Source organism: Bemisia tabaci, chromosome 1 (assembly GCF_918797505.1).
Source record: "Bemisia tabaci chromosome 1, PGI_BMITA_v3".
Lineage (NCBI taxonomy): Eukaryota > Metazoa > Arthropoda > Insecta > Hemiptera > Aleyrodidae > Bemisia > Bemisia tabaci.
In genome coordinates, this window is record NC_092793.1 from 53,916,589 (window position 1) to 53,936,718 (window position 20,130).

Sequence of the window (20,130 nt, forward strand, 5' to 3'; positions counted from 1 at the left end):
GTTTCGCATAAGCGAATTTTATGCATCACAAATTTCGCTAATAGACCTCCACCGACTTGGAACGCACTTGTTTCCGACTTTTCCTTTTATTTCATTTTTTACTCTTCCTTTTCACCTTCGCCTGTTTGTTTTTCCGCTTTGCGGTGTTGCTGGATTTCTCCCACGCGCTAAATACCACATGACGTAATTTTGTGATACAACATTAACTGTGGTGTAGTTAGACTCTCGGTTACCTCGCCGCAATTTTATTCGAATCGTGTAAAAATCGGTCCGAAGGTCTCATCATCGAATCGTGTTTTGATGGTTTGATCGTATAAATTCGCGAATATCGTCAAATCCAACCAAACGCCGACTTTTCCTCTGTGGCATGAATGTAACACAGTTCGTTCAACAGCCCAACATACCGCAGTTGATCTACGTCCTTATCACATATAACATAGTTTTTCTCTTTTGTTATTAACTAATCACTTTTTGGACTGATATAAAAAAGAAAAAATTAATAAAGCAACTGAAATAATTTAAGCAAACACGTTTCGATCTTAAGGAATGGAATACCTGGCTTTTATTGAACCATATTAATTTTGACTGCGTTTTGTACTTCGAAACTACAATATCTATAGTTCAGTTTAGAAACGACGTGTGCGCCGTTAGTTTCCCTGTACACGTATATGTTTTTTCGGATGGGCTAGAAATTTTAGTTCCTAATTGGAAAATACGGTTTATTAATAATTTCTTAGGTGATTACCAGTGCTGAAGAATGATATATATATTAACAAGTTTTGCAACGATTTTTCAGGGGCTGCTAATGCAACCCGCAACGATTTTTTGAGCGTTTGCTGTAGGAAACTTTGGAATTTAACCCATAATATTTTATTTAAAAACTAAGATTTTGCTGTTTTCATGCGTTTTGTGGCACACTGAGTCTACTGAAGAAGTTACGAAAAATTGCATGATATTTCAAAAACTTTCATTAAATTTCTTTGTGAAATTATATTTTATAAATTCGTATTAAACATTTGTTTGGCTAGTAATTGCCGACTGACTAAGGATAACGGTCGTGTGAAGCAAGCTAATTGCTTAGACCTGAACTAAGTAACTTATAAAATAAATAAATAAATAAATAAATTAAAAAAAACTGATGTCGAAAAACAAAACTAAATACGCCCAAACTTCCTGGAGTGGAAGATTCGATGAGAAAAGTTAAGCCCCTCTACTGAGGAAAAGCGTATCTTTGTAGGCATTGCAGTGGCAGATAGGCTCTTTTGACATGGAATACAAGTAGGTACTTGCCGGCTCTCCGCGCGGTTGAGGTGACATGCTGTGTTGGCTACAGCAAATAGTAAAACCCCGCGTGAATTGCGCAAACGGAAAGTGCAGTGTGCCATTAGCTAGAGTATACAAATAAACAGCTTGTTGAACACCTCTTTCGCCTGAATAACCACATCACAATGTGGCATGGGACTCTTCAGACTTACAGTTAGGCAGCCTTCCGGTCCTGGTTTTAAAAATTTAATACAGCTCGAGACAGAATTTTCAACCGAAACCGCGAGAATTTCCGCTTTTATTGTGTCGTAAATATTTACGACGAGATAAAAATTATGTCTTTCATTCCTAAAATATACATAGGAATTACATTGCATTGATCGTTTGCCTTAGTTCTTCTGAAAATGTGCAAAAATACTATGAAATCACAGAGACTGGTTGCGAAATTGTAAAAGATTCTCTGCGGGTGACCCCCCCCCCCCCTCAAGACTCCTTTATGCTATAGGGCGGCCTCTTGTTCCATTTACGTTGCGTTACAAGATCCGCAAAACTAGGAGCCCACCACCGCCGGCTAATTCAGTCATGAGGTCCACGAAAGGATATGAGGGGCCTACCGGCAATAAGCTAATACGTTTTTACAGAGGTAACTCAATAGTGCAGCTTATTAAGTACATTTAAGTTTAGGTACAGGTTAATACAATGTCCACGTGTAAATACGCCATCCAATAGACACATCATTTCGGTGTTGTGCGACTTTTCACCAAGCCAGCTATACCGCCAGATTTGAATAATGATTTCTCGCCTTACGTAAAAAACTCAACCTTTCCCCCAGACACACAGTTCAAACAAGACTATTGACCTAAAAATTGGGAATCAGATGTTGGACTCTAATGTAAACACGCTCAAAATATTTTGTATTAGACATTTTCCTTAATGCATCCATTTATTCGATATAGATTTGAGACCTAAATCTCACGTTTTCCTCATCCATGATGAATAGTGCTCTCAGTATCAAAAACAAATCAAGAATGATATCAAGCAGTCGATCACAAGGACAAAACGCAACGCCGGGACACCCTAGTAGTACAGCTCGTGAAATGATTTTCAATAAAGAAGAAGGAAAAAGGAACATCTGAACTGATGATTTTTACATGTTTGAAAGTTTGTTCATAGTCACTCGTGAAAAGAGTAAAAAATTGTTAGAATTTAATCACTCCAGGGGAGGATTTACCTACTTGCCGCCCATGGGCCGCCTGTATTTTGCCGCCCCCTTCTAATTTGTTTTGAAACATCAATAAAAACCATCAAGTGAATGTGCCAGCGGGGGAAGGATGCAGAAGACGCGTTTACTTGTGTTGGACACATTATTTGGGAAAGCCCTGTCAACACTATACTAGCAAAAGTTCACGAAACTTTCCCCGAAAGTTAAGTTCCGTAAACCTATCTCTGTGTGGGCGAGGCCTTCCATTCATAAGAAATGAGCGAAAAAATTATGAAAGAACAAACATAAATGTAGTTTAATGATTTTAACATCCGCCACCGCGCCGCGCAGACTGCACTGTGTTTGACGCAATGCGTGAAGTATTCCGACAGTCTTGTAGGCGCTAAGCGTTTCACGCTGACCGCACTGTCTTTGGCGCAATGCGTGAAGTATTCATGCATTCTTGTAGGCGCTATCCGTTTCACGCTGACTGCAGTGATCGCACTGTGTTTTATGCAATGCGTGAAGTATTCGTGCAGTCTTGTAGACGCTAATATGTGTTACATGCCGACCGCCGCGCCGAGGGCTTCTCCTTTTCATCTCAAGTCCTTGTCATCATTTCTCTGTAAGTTGCGCCGTTCCAGGCCAAATTGCGTGTTTGGTTTCTCTCTTAACTCGACTAATTAAAGGTGCTATCTCTTGTATCACTGAAAGACGACACAATTAGAAATTACTATACTCTCAGGAAATGAGAGATTTTGTTGCCTTTTCTCGTTTGTAATTTTTTTTCTAAATTCGATTTTTTTATACCAACATTTAAAAAAAGGGCAAAATTTGCCGCCCCCGAGATTTGCCGCCATGGGCCGTGGCCCATGTTGCCATCCCCTTAATCCGACCCTGAATCACTCTACATGAAAAATTTGTAATTAAAGAAGCGTAAAGAAATCACGTAAGTGGCCCAAATTTTTTACGGAGTTTTCTTTTAAAAAATACTACATGGTATGTCGTTTTTTATCTATTTCCATTTATGAGGGATATTTCCATTCACCTTTCTCATGATTTCCATATCGTGTGCAACTAAAGCAAATCGGACCGTATTTAACCGAAAGGAACCAAGTCACATAAGTTATCGCCAAATTTAACTGGGCAATTTAATTTTTTACATGAGAACGTTAGTGCGGATTCCTTTGAAAATTTGAAGGAATTTGCCTCGCACTATGCAGAAAATTCACCGAAATTTGCTTACCATCCGCACGACTGTTTCCATGTACAAAATGAAATTGCCTACTTAAATTTAGCAATAGCTGATGTGGCTTGGTTCCTTTCTACTTACTGCAGTCTAATTAGCACTTGCAGTCAAAATCGCCTCTCCCGCCTGATTTCCCGTTTCTCTAATAACGGATCATCCTCATGTCGTCCGGTTGTTTTGAGTCGACTTTTTTTAATAGGCGAATCGATACTGTTTTTGTGTGCGCAAAGCGATGGGCAACGCGACGACGCGGAAAGCGGAAGTCATGCCGGTCCATCCGAAATCGAATCAGTGAAAAGTGAAATAGTGAGAGAGATGCGTGGATTTACAGTTAAATTCGTTCTGCGACCCGCGAATCTGTGTCAACAACTTCCAGATTGGCATCGCACACTCTGTATCCGCGCACAGTAGGACAAAATGTGTCGATCAGAAACAGTAATATTTAAGTTAGAAATAACCTAATCTAAAAATTATTTTTCCTCTTCTTTTGCTGATTAAAAGGCTTATATTTCAATTGAGAAACCTACAGCCAACTATAGGCAAAACCTAAAAATTAAAGAAGATAATGAAAGAGCATGTATACAAATTTTGTGTAATATGTTCGCAATATTTTTGACGATTCTCATTAATATCCGCACAACTTACAAACGTTGTAAAAGTAATTTTCACCGCATTTCTTTGAAGGCAATGTCATTACGTGCTTTTTTACGTCAAGCCAAGAAATTACGAGACACCATGTAAAATCTAAAAATTCTTTTTGACTGTGAATGAGACATAATTCGTAAACAAGACATTTCATTTGATGACTTGGCCAATAACTGTTAGCAAGAAAATTTTCTTTGAAACCTCGAGTGTACTAAATGAGGGACAATCCAAGGGAACAAGATACTTTTGACGCAAGTGAAAAAACACTGATAAGTGGAAAATAATTTATCCTTCTCCCTTTTTCAGTGTGTATTATCTTAAAAATCGTCTCATGAAAACATTGATATGTTTCGTGACTTGTTCTAAAGCTGATAAATTACCCAAATACTAATATTCACTCCATTCTAATTGATGTTAGAGATACTTTTGTTAAATAATGTTTTCCCCGTTTTTTTTTTGGTTTTTTTCTCTTTTAAATTAACTGGGCGGTCAAAAATACTTTAATAGAGTTCCACTTTAAAAATACTTTCACTAACGAAAAACTTGTATCCCAAACTAATGAGTTTGTCCAGTTTCCGACGAGATGCCATCGATTGTGCGTCGTCCATTCATCGTTCGTTCGGAATTGTGGTCATGTCTATTCAACTTTTTTCCAGCGCGGCGGCATGGCGCGCGCGCCGCGACGCGTCCCGCGCTGACCCCCACGCTGTGTTCTCACGCGCGCGCGCGCCTGTACAAGTAGGTATAAGCATCGCGCCGGCACGCATGGACTACGCAGGCGCCAAATTAGACTTCAAAACTTAGAAAGTGTCTTATATTTCGGCAGGTATGGCTAGTTTCTCACGGTCAAGTCGATAAGTTCGGGGAAATAGACGTCGGATCGGCGCAGGGAGACAAAATCCTATGCTAACGTTATGGTAAATCCTCATCTTTGGGGCAACGTATTCTGGGGACGATCGAAATACGTATTTCAAATTTTAATAAACATCCAGGTTGATTATTTAGGGGAAATCGAAATTTCAACCTTCTTATCAATCATTTAGGAATGTTCGATTGGAAAATCAATCATCCTCCCAGAATCTTGGTCCGAAGCACTGTTTCCAAATGATCGATACATAGAAATCTGTTGATAATTGGAAACAGCACTTCTAGACTTACTTTCAGGTTTTGAGGGTGAATTTTATGTGCGATCCTTTCTTAATGATTGGTCTGTAAACTAACATTTCCGATTATAAAGTGCGCCTTCCATTTCGCCGTATAGGCAACGAACAAACCAGCCAGCGCGAATACCGCCGTGCTGAGGAAGAACGCCGTATGAACATTCGAGAGTTGCCAAATTACCCTTGATAAAACATGTATTTTCAACAGCATTCATTTTGAATCGGTAGTTTTAGCTCGATTTTGATTTTTTGTCTTAAATCGATTTATTTAAACGGTTCCATACTTTGAGATAGGTCTGACGATAAAAACATTATTTTGGAACAATTGATTTTAAAAATGATCATTGATCAAACGTGATCGTTTAAAACGAAAAAGTGGAGAGAATCGCCCGTTGTTAAATAAAACTTCCAATAAATATCAGAACAGATGCAATATTCTCGTAATGATTGAAACGGATCGATGGTGCGGTAAGTAGCTCCCCCTCGAGGGAAAATTATCGATGGCGTTGACTTTTATCTAAGACGGAATTCAATAAACTTGATAGAAGCTTCACAAAGGTGCCTTCGACGACCGGCAACGGGCCATAAATAATGAACACCGGGTCGAGGGTCCCTCCGTGGTGTTGATTTGACCATTCAAGAGCTTTTGAGTATGCACCGAGAACAGCGACAACGGATGGGTAAAGTTCTCTCGCACCTCCTCAGTTCACCCTTTCGAGGGGTGTCCAACGTTTTATGGATCAAGCTATAATGGGTTGCCAGAGAGACCATAACCGTCGTAAAGTGCAGTTTCAATGGAGGAAGTTATAAAAACAGCCCACGGTTAAACCTATTTAACACCTTGGTGGATTTGTTAATAAAGAATGGAAATTTAAGTATGCACGCTGCATTTCAAACCCTAAATTCAACACGATTTCTACATGAAATATAGAACGCTTTTCACGCTACGGATGAAGAGAAAAATCCCTCGTGAAATGACAGATTTTGCTGTAGGGCGTGCCAGCGTAAGATATAGTAGGATCTACATATATCTACTTTCACTATACTTTAACGTACTTGACTTTTCAGCCTATACAATGGTTTCAAATGAAGATGTGTTGATATATACTCGCGCATCATTCATCGACATACCACATTTATTTTATATTCTTCTGTGTACAATTTTTTCCGTCATATGAAGAAATAAATCCTGAACTCTCTCTTTTGTAAAAACTGGATTGCTAAATTTTGTCGTGCATTTGCAAAACTCAGATGATTTGGAAAAATCTAGCATCATTATACTGCAAAGAGTTCAAAATTTTTAAATGTTGTGAAATTCTTAAATATCCCATCAAATATTTTATGATAATCATAACTTGACGTTTTCAAAAATAATTATTCATTTTGGTTCAGGCTTAAAATTCACATTGAAAAAAAAAATTAAGTGCTCAACTTCTTTCAAACATGGATCATTCCCCAATCCTCCATTTTTCGAACATACCTCAAACTGACAAAATATGTGTATATTTTCGTTGAGATGCCTATTATCCAACCTTATAAGCTCCGATGATCCAAAAGTAACTCCCGAAATTTTAAAGGTCTTTAAGCGAGTAAATTTAAAAATTTAAGGTAAATTCCTGGTCTTCGACGTATGAACGTCTTCGTTCCTAGTTGCTGGTCGTCATAAAAAATTAACTCACTAATTATTCTCATACTGTTTTTTATATAATGTTGGTTTTGGATATAGGTTTCACCGGAAAAAAGTCACTTGGATCTGGAGTCCAAACGCTGAAAAAATTTGACAAGAAAAAATACTTTTGATTCATTCAGATTCTTGCTTGAATCGAGAGCCAAGGTTCTTAATTCAAGCAGATTTACTTTTGATTTAGGAAAAAATCCGATTGAATAGAGAGATTTTTTCTTGTCAAATTTTTTAAGAGTCTAGACTCTGGATCCATGAGACTTTTTCTCCATTGTTCCTTTTTTTCGCTCCTTACATTACGTTTAAAATCGTTCTCAGAAAAACTGATCAGGCACGAGCGATTACTTTATTCCTTCAGAGCTGATGCAGACAGCTTGGCGGTAAGACGCGGACGCAGTAAGCAGTGGCGTGGTATGCTTTGCGATATATCGATGGATCTGCCATTTAAAATTATGGAAAAGGATCGATTGTCAGGGTGTTCGCAGCGAACACCTTAATAATCGATTCTTTACCATAGCTACAAATGAGGAAATATCGATGATCGATCACTCACGCCACGCCACTGCTGGCAGTAAGATGATTCCCGGGAATGATTAAACTTTTGATATGACCATTTGTAATTGCGGCATCAGACTTAGTCTTCATGGCCACGTGTGCTTAATCGTAAAACTAAATGTAAATGTACTTCGTGAGGTAGGATCATCGGGTCTCCTACTCCACTCTTCACTATAAATTGAAATCACTTTGAAACATCCAATACCTATAACTCAGTTTATAATAACTGTCAGTGAGAATTTCTTTCACGAAGAACATGAGTGGAAAAGAGATTTATACTAATTATACTTTGACCCGCGATCAATTTTTGAGAGGTGGGGGGGGGGGGGACAAAAATATTAAAATACGTTTTACGACCCGGCTCCCGGAAAAAATATTAATGACAATTTTAGCCTGTTTTTATCGTCGACCTCAAATTTTGGTGAGGATTCCAATTTTATTATGTTGTGAAAACAATATTGTCAAACAAAATTGTCCTCTTAATGGCCTTTTCCTTGCATTTAAATAGTACTTCAATAGATCGAAATTATTTCTTCCTCGATAGAAAAATTCTGCAGCACTCATAACTACGACTAATTTTTGTGAGACCTGATCGTGTTCTTGCCTCTCGATACTTTTCTAAAGTTTTAGCCTCAGCTTTACAAAACTACTTGCACAAGGCTGAGTCATTGCAAAATTTACTTTAAAAAATCATGAATCCAGAAAATCTAAGTAGAGGAAAGTATAGTACTTCCTACTAATAGTTGAAGTGAAGACAAGTTTTAATTTTGGTGCGGGTTTTCAGTCTACATCAAAGAGCTCCGTGAGTTTTGCGTGTTATTATTTCTTTTTTTAAAATTGATTTTTACTTTAAATCATTTATTTAAAATTTCAATGAAAGTAATTCGTATTTTTTCAATATTCAAATTACTTTTACGGTGGAATAAATATAAAATTTATTAAAAACGTCGGGTCGATTTTAAATATGTTTAGAAAAGTGAGAAACTGGATTCATAATGGGCTTTTGATTACTATGGAGAACTCGATATATATCCTCCGTTTTGGTGGTAAAAATCACTCTTATAAACACTTATTGACTTATTCATTCCCATAAATATAATAAAAATTCATGAGAACCACTTTTCACCGATGAAAAGTTCACAGTTTCAAAGTATAGTAAGGGTTTACGGTGGTAACTTGAACGCAAGCGAACTCAGTGGCGTATGGCGTCCGCGCTTCCGGCATTGATACCTTGCATTTACATTATTTTTGAGACGGGCTCTCGATTCTCAGTCAAAGAATAAGTACACGAAGGAGACCAACCCAGAAGGAGACTCTGCCTTCAGTGTGAAAGAATAAAAAACTTAAGGATCGTAAATTAGGGACTGAATAAAAAATTTTCCCGAGGAAACTTATTCATGGCTCGAATGATAATCCTCACAAATTCTGTCAAGCAGCTCCAGTAAATTCATCTTTCTTGAATCACGATTTTTTTCCGGCGAAAAAAAGTGTCTAAGAGTCGAAGACTTGGGTTATTCTATCGAGTAAACCACGTCCAATTTCTCGCTTTATGGCTCGCCAGTATAATTCTTTCAAAAATTCTGTCAAAATTCTGTCAAGCAGCTCCAGTAAATTCATTTTTCTTGAATCACGATTTTTCCGGCGAAAGTGTTTAAGAGTCGAAGACTTGTGTTATTCTATCGAGTAAACCACGTCCAATTTCTGACTTTATGGCTCGCCAGTAATCGCACCAAAAAAAAAGGGGAAAATATAAAACAAGAGAAAAACCGAAAAAAAAATTGACGGCTTACTTGTTCGAGGAGCCACGATTTACACACTCACTCACTGTAAGAATCCCCGAGTTGAAGGGAACTAACTTGTAGATGAAGCACCGGTGGACGAAATCCGACAAAATTTTGTATCGAAGTGCGATGAGGTCCGACAGCGCGGCCAAAGAGCGACTGACGGCGCGCGTAGCTCGGTTTATGGGTGTAGTTAGGAGGAGTTAGGAGGGTTTTATGGAGGGAGACGGCGTCGCGCGTCGCGGCGTTGCGTCGCGGCGCGGCCCGGCACGTCTCGGCCAGGTGAGCTGAGTGCAGGTAACCCGCAAGAGGGTACAGGCTATACGCGTGTAAGCCGGGAACAAGTCTAGCCCCAGAAACAGAGGAGAACTCCTCCAATAATGCAACATCTGAAACGCAGCACTCATTCTCGGACCGCTGAGGGAGAGGGGGAGGAGTGGAGGACCCCGAAGGCAAGTTGGCAACATTGCTTCTTCTCCATTTAAACCTATGGTAATGAATCGATTCTCGGAGGGGTCAGGTAGAGTCCCTATATACCGAGAGTAAAGACAATACGAATCCATCTCTGATTGGTTCCCGTATTTTAGGCCTTCATAGAGTCACATACGGGAGTAAAGATTATAGCGTCCCTAATTGCAACGATTATAAACTGGAATGGACCGGAAAATAGGAGATACGGCAAGGACCGAATGAAATGAGAGTGAGAACGGGGATAGAAATTCGGGAATGGGTTGATCAAAGATTACAAAAAACGTCCAATTTAGGTAATCTTTATTCCCGTTTGTGACATCCATGAGCCGCGGTCAGGTGTTCCGACAATAATCTTCTTTATCCTTAATTATATACATACTTGTACTTTTTATACTCTTGTATACTTTTTTGTTTGTACTTTTTTTTATTTATTTATTTTAACTTTTTGTTTCCTGGTCCAGGAGGGAGATGAGACCACCCCGAAACGTCCCAGGTTAAAGATAGGGTTAAAGGTTATGTCTCTGTTTTTAGCCTTGTTCACCCATTGTTTCGTGTTTTTTCTAATTAAATTATTCGGGCTATCTTTGTGTATTATCTTCATACTTGTATATTTGATATTATATTTAAGTATTAATAATTTAACATCATTATATTTATCCTGTAGTTTCCTACGGGAGCGGAAAAAGAGTTCACTGCGAAAAAGGGCCGTTCAAGTATTACGAAAGCACTTTCTGCCGACTTAATGATCCCCTTTCCCATCCCTTGTTGAGTAACCATCCGACATCCCTTCACCCCGCCCTCTCTCTGAATTAAGTAAGACTGGTCTCCAATTTTTCCAGAAAGTAACGAAGAAAGCCTGAAAATTGGCTGAAAAAAGTAAATTAATTGGATAATATTATTTACTTTTACAAGTGGGAACTCTACGGAAAGCTCGGGCATGAGCCTCCTACCCTCTCCCATCAAACACCTCATAAGATAAACTTGACTTCCCTCTCCTCCTCCAAACTAGCTTACATAATGCTTAAGCGATCCCAAAGAAATTAAATTGAGGCTGGTTCATTTCATTCTTAAAGTCACCTACTTTCCATCTTGTACCAATTTTGAAAAAACTTGCTTGTTTATGCACTCGATGGCATCACTGTAAAAGACTTACTCTGTTGCCGCCATAGTGACAAAATATTTTAGAGACCCCGCGCCTTCAGGGTTGGAATCAAAATCATGTTTTGCTGCCCGATCCACGCACAACCTGATTAACCTTATTTAATATTTCATTTGTTGAATGAGAAACTTAAGGTAGCAGAACCGCGAAAGCAGGCACAGGGTCTGATAACCAACAGAAACTTAATTCAAAATTTCCAAAAATAACCTCCAAGACTCAAAGTTATTGAAATTGATGGACAAAGCCGTAGACAAAGAAGACAAAAAAGATATGGAGGGATCCTATTGGTGGAAGCGGCGGGTTGTAATAGGTAGGCAATAGACTAATTATCAGCAACCCACGAGAGACCGATAGTTAGTCCATCATTTTCTCCCTCAGTCTATAGGAACCACCCATCACAACCGATAGGATCGCTGCATACTTCCTATGTCTTCTTTGTCTATAGCTTTGTCTATCAATTTCAATAGTCAGCCCGCAAGGTTCTCACAGTCACCACTCACAGGCCAATGTAGGGTATATAGCAGATTTTGGAGGACATATTTTAGACATATTTGATTTTATTGACATTGATAATTATATTGGGAAATGTCAGTTTTGCTTTTTCATTTCTCTCAATAATAGGATGACCAGTCTGCAGGTATGAGCTATACGTATATTTGAAGGCTCACTACAAGTAGGATTATATAGGTCATCAAAGGGACAATATGACAACGGCTCACCCGACGCGCCGCTTACACCGTGTCACACAACTTGTTGCCTGCTGGCTTTTTATCTGGGTTCCTTCCGCACGGAATTTCTCTTGGCTTCCGACCTGGGTTGCCAAAGTGTAAAAACTCACGAACTCCCAGTGGATTAAAGGCGGATTAATAAGGTTGGTGCCACTTTCTAGTTGGCAACCTAGGATCTCGACGGGTTTACTTACCGTCTTCTCCACGCCTCTTCGCCGCACAGTGGACCGAGTCAATTAGAGAGGAAGGACATGAAATTTGTTACTAAAACTGCAAATTTTGATGCTTATTTCGTCATATTTTAAATTCTAATGGAAGCTGCTAGAAAAAAATTTCACGAGGAAACCAATGAAACCACTTTTTGAACCTGAAAGTTGTGTATAAACGGAGTTATAAGCTTTTAAAGTTTCTAAATTTTGTCCGACCTCTCTCATTGACTCGATCCACCGTGCGCCACCGCACCGCGCCGCGGCACCTCTTGAATCGAATCCCATTCTCAGATCAGATGTTTCATTGGATTATTCCGATTTAGATTTGACGAAAGTTCGGATCTGGGGTGGCGCGCGAGAACTGGCTGCACCAGGCGCCATGACAACAAGGACGCTGTTATGAGAGCAGAGAAAAAAGATGAAGAAAAAGAGCCGAGAAAAATAAGAGAAGAGAAAAGAAGAAGGTGGAATTAGGAGAGGATGGAAGGCTCCTCGGAACACAGCGTTATCCCGTTACATACTTCGACTGAACCATGTGTGCGATGTCATAAGTGTGATTCTGTTGGTAAACCAGGAAGTCGCAATTGTAATTTCAAGTTTCAAGTATCAATTTGCGAGTCGCCTTCAATTTCGTCGAATAGGCAAGAAACATACTGAGGAGCGCGAATAGTTGCCTATTCGAAAAACTTTTATTCCGCTACACGATTAGACTAAACCAGTATTCAATTTGCGATTATTCCGGTAAATGTTAGCTATATATTTTTGCCAGTGATGCAAGTAGAGCAATCATTGCAAAAAAAATTTCCTCTTCAATGATTTTAATGCGACTATACAAGGCAAAGAAAACAATGGAATGCAACATAATGTATAACATCATTTTACCAACGTAAAAACCTACGTTTTAAGAGCGATAAATGTCAGTTTTGGACGGTATAACTCGGTATAACAAAAATTCATATTTTTTACCTGTCTCAAAAATTGTACCTCTTAAATGCGGTCTAGTGTTAAATGTTGTGTCAGCTGTTGATCTTTTTACTATGAATTGTTTCCTTAAGGCCAAAACATTCTAAACAATAAAAAATACATCAAGTGGGCAATTTTGGTAAGATGACTCTTGTCATAAAAATATGTGTTCATGTTTGTCGACGATTCACTAAATGCGTCACGCGCTAAACCGATTGCACTAAAACTCAATGTGTTTAGGCATCCCACATCAGCACATCTTTATGTCGATTCCTCTCAGATGGTATCGGGAGTCCTGCCTTCATGCACGACTCCGATTCTAACAAAACCCCATGACAAAGAGAAACGTGTAAAGTAATGTGACTTGCCATGACCTTGGGAGAAACTGATTGAATGGGTACCCTTTTTCACCTCTTCCCTTTCCTCGCGCCTAAAAATTGTCAACTGAACATGATCTACATGCCTTGAAATAGGAATTATTCATGTCGTCTGATGTGTGTTTTTTTTTTGTCTCTGAAAGTGCGTAGAGTATTACGCATGACATTACATGAGGTGCACTTAGGTAGGTCCATTAATTCGCTTCGATCAAAGACTATTTTAAGAATCTAAAACAATCAGCTTTTGAAAATTCGGCAATAAAATCCAAACGTGACATTATATTTCCTTGATATCGTAAAAGTCGCCCGTCGTTTCGTACTGGTGGTATCTAAAATATCAATGATCCACGTCAAATCCTGAGTTTTCCTTTGACGTCAATCGATGGATGTCACATCCGTACCTCCTAGAAATGAAGACATTGTCATTTCTTCCCAGTCTAATAGGCTGGATAAACAAAAGCCATCTGCTTAAGAACACGTTCATCCGCTCTAACTGTTATATGTTCTCTTTCGTCTCTGCCGACAGGCGTGAAGTGTATGCAATTTGAGTCAATAATGTCCAATTGTCCGCTCGTTAGTTATCAGCGAAATTCACTCGGAGATCGGGTTGACATTTTGTCTCCAGCTTTCCAGACAAAGAAAAGTTAGTACTTAAACATCCATCTCTGGTCCAAGTTAATTTCTTTTTTTTTCTTTTCTTTAATTTACGGGGTCATTTTTGGGACTTGGGTGGGCCGATTATGGATTTGTATGGGAAAATTTAAAATACCATTTTCCGTATTTTTCCAAGTCTGAGACCCTGACTTTTAGTATTGTAATTCCCCTTTACTACCCCCCCCCCCCAGGGGCCTGTAGGGCTTTCATTACGGATTCCTTCAATTCGGATTCCTTGGGATGGATTCCCTATTCGTCCCTGCGGATCCTTACTTCGTGTGACCTATAATAACCGAGAAAAAAGCATAATACGGCCGGATTTTTAGTGTGCGCTCAATCAGAGTGGTCCCCGCTAATTTGAAAAGTGGCGCGTCAATTTGTATTTTTTGCCGAGCGCGGCACTAAATTGGCGGGAACCAATGGGAGTGAGCGTTTGGACTTGTTTACATTCGCCTTATTTTGATAACAGTCTGTGAATAAACGTGGTTCTTCATTCTCTCGGGGGATGTTGTGAATATGTAAGTCCTTTGTGTGTGTAAAGTTGCTCGAAGTTCTTGATTTTTTTGTATCAATAAGAAGTAGTAGCTATTTGCCTATCTTAATCACATTTCTTCAAAGACTGTTTAATCCGGTGTTCCCTCTTGTAATCTCCAAGTTTACCAGACGACGCAACGCCTCAACGTGGGCTTTCAGGGAATCTGTAAGTTCTAACTATTTGCTCATTTTTTCCTCCTCGTAGTTTCACTAGTACAAAACTATTTAAAATTATTAAGGGTTTTGAATTCCAGGAAGCTTCAATTCTCCCCATTTTCGCTCTGCTTAGATATGTATCACGAGGTACTTAGATATTCACTTATATCATGCTACCCCAAATGTCCTATAATGTCAGCGTCTCACCAATTTATTTATAGGTGCTCTGAGTCACCTTAAAGAAGGTTTTCACAGCTGAGAGATAAAATACTTTTTGCCTATTAATAAGACTGTAGAAGGTCTCAGTTAAATTCAGAGTCTAATCGGAGAAGTGTCTAATAAGGGCCGGCTAAAGTTCGTGTTCCAGGTATGATAATCGTGCCTTAAAAATGCTTGATTCCCTGCTTTACGCGTTGTAGATTAATACATATTCCTCAAGGATTGATAACACGATGGAACAAATTTTCCTTGAAGCCTTGAGCGTGTGTGCGGATTCCATTGACAATTTTGAGGACTTTGCCCAGGGCCGGATTAAGAGGGTGTGGCCACATGGGCCGCGGCCCATGGCGGCAAATCTAAGGGGCGGCAAAAAATTTGCAATTTTTTAAAGTGTAGGAATAAAAAAAAATCGGATTTATAAAAACAAAATTACAAACGAGAAAAGGCAACAAAATCTCTCATTTCCTGAGAGTATAGTAATTTCTAATTTTGTCGTCACTTTGTGATACAAGAGACAGCATCTTCAATAAGTCGAGCTGAGAGAGTGACCAAACACGCAATTTGGCCTGGAACGGCGCGACTTAGAGAGAAATTATAACGAGGACCTGAGATGAAAAGGAGAAGCCCTCGGCGCGGTGATCGGCATGTAACACATATGAGCGCCTACAAGGCTGCACGAATACTTCACGCATTGCATCAAACACAATGCGGTCATTGCGGTCAGCGTGAAACGAATAGCGCCTACAAGAATGCATGAATACCTCACGCATTGCGCCAAACACAGTGCGGTCAGCATGAAACGCATAGCGCCTACAAGACTGCGTGAATACTTCACGCGTTGCGTCCAACACAGTGCGTTCAGCAGCGGTCGGCGTGAAACGCATAGCGCCTACAAGACTGTCGGAATACTTCACGCATTGCGCCGAACACGGTGCGGTCTGCGCGGCGCGGCGGCGGAAGTTAAAATTATTAAACCACATGTATAATTGTTCTTACATAATTTTTTCGTTCATTTCTTATGAAATGAGGGCCTTGTCCACACAGAGATAGGTTTACGGAACTTAACTTTCGCGCAAAGTTCCGTGAACTTTTGCTAGTGGTGTTGACAGGGCTTTCCCAAAAAATGTGTTCGACACGAGTAAATGCGTCTTATGCATCCCTCCCCCGCTGACAAGTTCAGTTGATGGTTTTTATCGAGTTTCAAAACGAATGAGAAAGGGGCGGCAAAATACAGGCGGCCCATGGGCGGCAAGTAGGTGAATCCGGCCATGACTTTGCCTCGTACCATACAGAAAAGTTACTGAAATTTGCACAAAAATCCGCACAACCGTTTTCATGCAAAAAATTCAATTGCTCAATTGAGGGGCTTTGAGGACGAGGCGCATAAGTGCAGTTTTAGAAAAAATTGAGGTATCAATGATTTGAAGTAAAACTAGTCTTGATGCATATTCCGTGAAACATTCGCTCCCAGATTCCAATTTCAAGCGTCAAAAATTCAGTGTGAACTTTCTCTCCGCCATAAAGATCCATGTTATTTCGAAACTTCTAACACGTTTTCCTCGGAGTAGCAAAAACTGCACTTATGCGCCGTGTCTGCCAAGCCCCTCAATTCGTCGCTTGGCTGACATAAGGGCGTAATTACATAGTGAGATGAACCCGGAAAAGCATTGAATATATGGAGGACAGGGTTCATTACAGAGTGTAGTTACGCCCTTATGTCATCCAAGCGACGAATTAAATTTAGCAATAGCTGATGTGGCTTGGTTCCTTTCTGCTTCACGCGGTTCAAATGTCCTGCTTCTGGAACCCACGGGCTTTCGACTTGATTCTACTTATCATAATAAAATTGAGTCCAAACTCAGAGCTTCAAACCCGACCCGGGTTGGACTCCGAAAGTCAACTTTCATCGGTACGACTCTGCGCCTCCGCGGGTGGCTTTTACTTTCTACGACGAAATCATTGGCGAATTGACCGGTGAGTTCTGCGCTGTTGCCTGTTCTACGAATGCGCGAATGATCGGCGGAGGAAACCAACCAGGAAACCGGGTGGACCACACTCAGGTGTGTGTGAGCACCGCGGCCGGCGCGCCCCGCGAGGTAACAAGCGTTTTGGAGTCGTCCCGTGCGGCCCGTGCCAGAACAAACGCCGCTCATTAAACTTTCCAATCGGGACGTGCGGGGGCGGGCCGCGTTTTTTGCAGTCACCCGGTTTCTTTTGATCCTCTTGATGCCCTGCCCTGCGTCGCGCTTTCGTTGGGGAATTATACCAAGAAATAAATCTCCAACCGGGAGATTTTTGCCTCGTTGTCGAATGATTGTGATCGATAAATCCCTATCCTAGCATTACTGTTTATCTAGGTCAGTGGCGTAGCTAGGAATTCTTTATGCGGGGGGAGGGGGGGGGGCTCCATTTCCATTAGTTTGTGTACGTTCCTGATAATCTTTTATGTCTGCCCTCCAAAAGTAAAAGAAAGGTACAATTAACGAGGCTAAGGGGGGAGGGTTCAGACCCCGTGGACCACCCCTCCCCCTCCCCCTTGTCTACGCCACTGGTCTAGGTGCAGGGGAAATTCGATGACACTTCAATCAGGGTAGCCGAAAATAAAGGCGGGTATTTGCATTGCGTCTCCCCGCGGAGAGGCGATCAACCGATTAAAAAGTAGACGATCCACGAAATCAGTGTCCGTCTGGCTCGAAAATTCTTGGGATGCTCATACGTTTTCGCTAGTGGTCTCGAATGCCTACAATTTCGTGGAAAAACAGTATTAAACATTTGTACATTAAAAATGGTTGCAACTTTTGAAACGATGAAAATTTTTGAATCGTAGGCATTCGAGACCACAAAAAATGAAAAGTACGCTAAAAGTTACCATTCATAGTCAATTTTCATGGGCTTTCAGGGAAAAATCTTCAACTTGAATGGGCTACGTAGCGTTGAGAAAAAAGTTTTCTAAAAAAAAATTTATGGAACAGAAAGTTTTATTTTGACCCTAAAAATGGATTCCTAGGGTCAAGCGAATGAACTCAGGTATACTCTTTAAGCATTTTATACATTTCGGTGCGAGTATCCAAATTATTTGGCCTCTCTCTGGTCCGCAGGACTTTCACGCGAAGACAGAAGATGTTAGAAGGGAACCCGCGAATATCGGTCATAATTCCTGCTGTGAAGGTCAATGTTTCTTCAGCTGTTTTGTTTCCTTTGTTCGACGTATGTAGATGGGATAGGCTCATTGTCAGTTTACCTTGGCAGGCGACCAAAACTATCGGAGCCTCACTCTCGCTGAACGATTTATGCTCGACGCGCACGGAGTACTGGATCGCGCTGATCATATCGTTTCACGCTTAGACCAGGGGCGATCCGTGAAGGATCGAATATTGATATTTCCCTATTTGAAGCTACGGTAGAGAATCGATTATTAAGGTATCTGTTGCGAAGACCGTGTTCATTGATCCTTTTCCATAGGTTTAAATGCATGGCAGATCAATCGATACATAGAAAAACACGTCGCGCGTCATTAGCTCAGACTTACCCACTTTCCGCCGACGAGGGAGCCAGCATTTTATCCACCACTTTTTGTCCTTTCCTCAAGCCCATCTATCTAATCTCCGACCACCGTTTTAATGATGGACTTTTCCCGTGCATCAGAGCATTGGCACTTTAATTTACGCATTCCTAGCATGGCCCAAGTCATGACACTAGTTTCGTTTTCTTCCTTTGAATCTGTGATGCCGAGTGCCGGCTTTCGTTTTGACTGTTATTCTCGATTTCCTTCATGCCGATGTGAATATCCAGAGCCCTTTCGACAACAAGGCCACTGACTCAATCCTCCCGTTGAAATCCCAACCTAGTTGCTCTTCGACAAATTACGTTTTGATCGTTTGATCGAGTTTTTACTTACAATTCGTTCCTGTTGACTAATTGACGTGCGCGCCAAAATATACACACGGCGCATCCTCATGAAATGGTCTGAATGTTAAAGTCAAAGTAACCCAGCAATCGCAAAATTACCATCGCTGAAATTAGCTATAGCCGAAAGTACTTCATTACAATCGCAATCGCATCTCCATGAGGATTCCTGGAGAACTCATTCCCACGGAGGCAACCATTTTTTCCCTTTCGATTTAAGAAAGTAAAAATAAACGCGCTATCAAGAATGGAATCTATACTTACATCAGTTCAAAAAATGACTCTAGCGCCTGGATGCAACTATTCGTGTTCCGGAGCTGTCCATGTTGCCTACGCAACAACTGAAGGCGGTTTGCCTTTTCTCTCTCTTCCAGCGTTCATGCCACAGAACAAAAACTGCGCAATTCAACCAGAGGCTACAATGTTGTTTACCACTTTAACTGCAGAATCTTCGCAAAAATTGAGGACGTTCTGCCTTTTCAATGGTCCACTTACGAATAAAAACTGTTTTACGCGGCCCACGGATACAATCTCCCTACTTTGACTCTAGCGCCTGGATGCAACTATTCGTGTTCCGGAGCTGTCCATGTTGCCTATGCAACAACTGAAGGCGTTTTGCCTTTTCTATCTCTCTTCCGGCGTTTATGTCACAGAACAAAAATAGCGCCATTCAGCCAGAGGCTACAATATCAAGCATCACTTGAAAACTCTCACACTCAAACACACGTCCCTAGTTCCGTTCAACATAAATACGTCCATTTAATGCATGCTGAACTCATTTTATTTGAGAGAAAGCCTATAAAATGTATACATATTCATATACACAGCTCTTGAATGGAACGTTGTGGACAAAAATTACACCCCAGTCTCTATGATCCCTAGGAAACTTCCATTTCAATTGCGAACACGTCTCGAGGAGACGGAGCTAACACGGATTTTCCGCACGATGGAACGGTGCAAGAAAGGGCTCAAAGGTATTCTACGGTCAAAGGTAATTAAGGTTCAAGTTTCAAGGCAAGCTGAAACGCAAAAAATTAATGTTTCTGGTTTTTACACTCTAATTCCAAACGAAGATGACGTCAGCAGAACAGCCCGCGCTGTTGAACGAGGAGCAGCGCGCTCTGTTTGTGTCAAAGGGCAAGAGAGAGGATGTATTTTCCAGAGTCCAAACTTTCTACGGAATACAGACATGTGTACACTGAAAAAATAATATTGCTGA

General features: G+C 40.5%; 1 protein-coding gene across 3 annotated transcripts in view; it reads right to left on the reverse strand.

Annotated features, from left to right (window-relative positions):
• Positions 1-20,130, reverse strand: part of Nep2 (M13 family metallopeptidase neprilysin 2) — a 75,307-nt gene that overhangs the window by 54,026 nt on the left and 1,151 nt on the right. The window contains exon 1 of one of the 3 annotated variants that reach the window (XM_019060190.2): positions 9,545-9,702. The exons of the other annotated variants lie outside the window; for them this stretch is intronic. The gene's annotated coding sequence lies outside the window, so the exon portion shown is untranslated. Of the gene's footprint in view, positions 1-9,544; positions 9,703-20,130 lie in introns of those variants that run through there. 3 annotated transcript variants of the gene reach the window in all.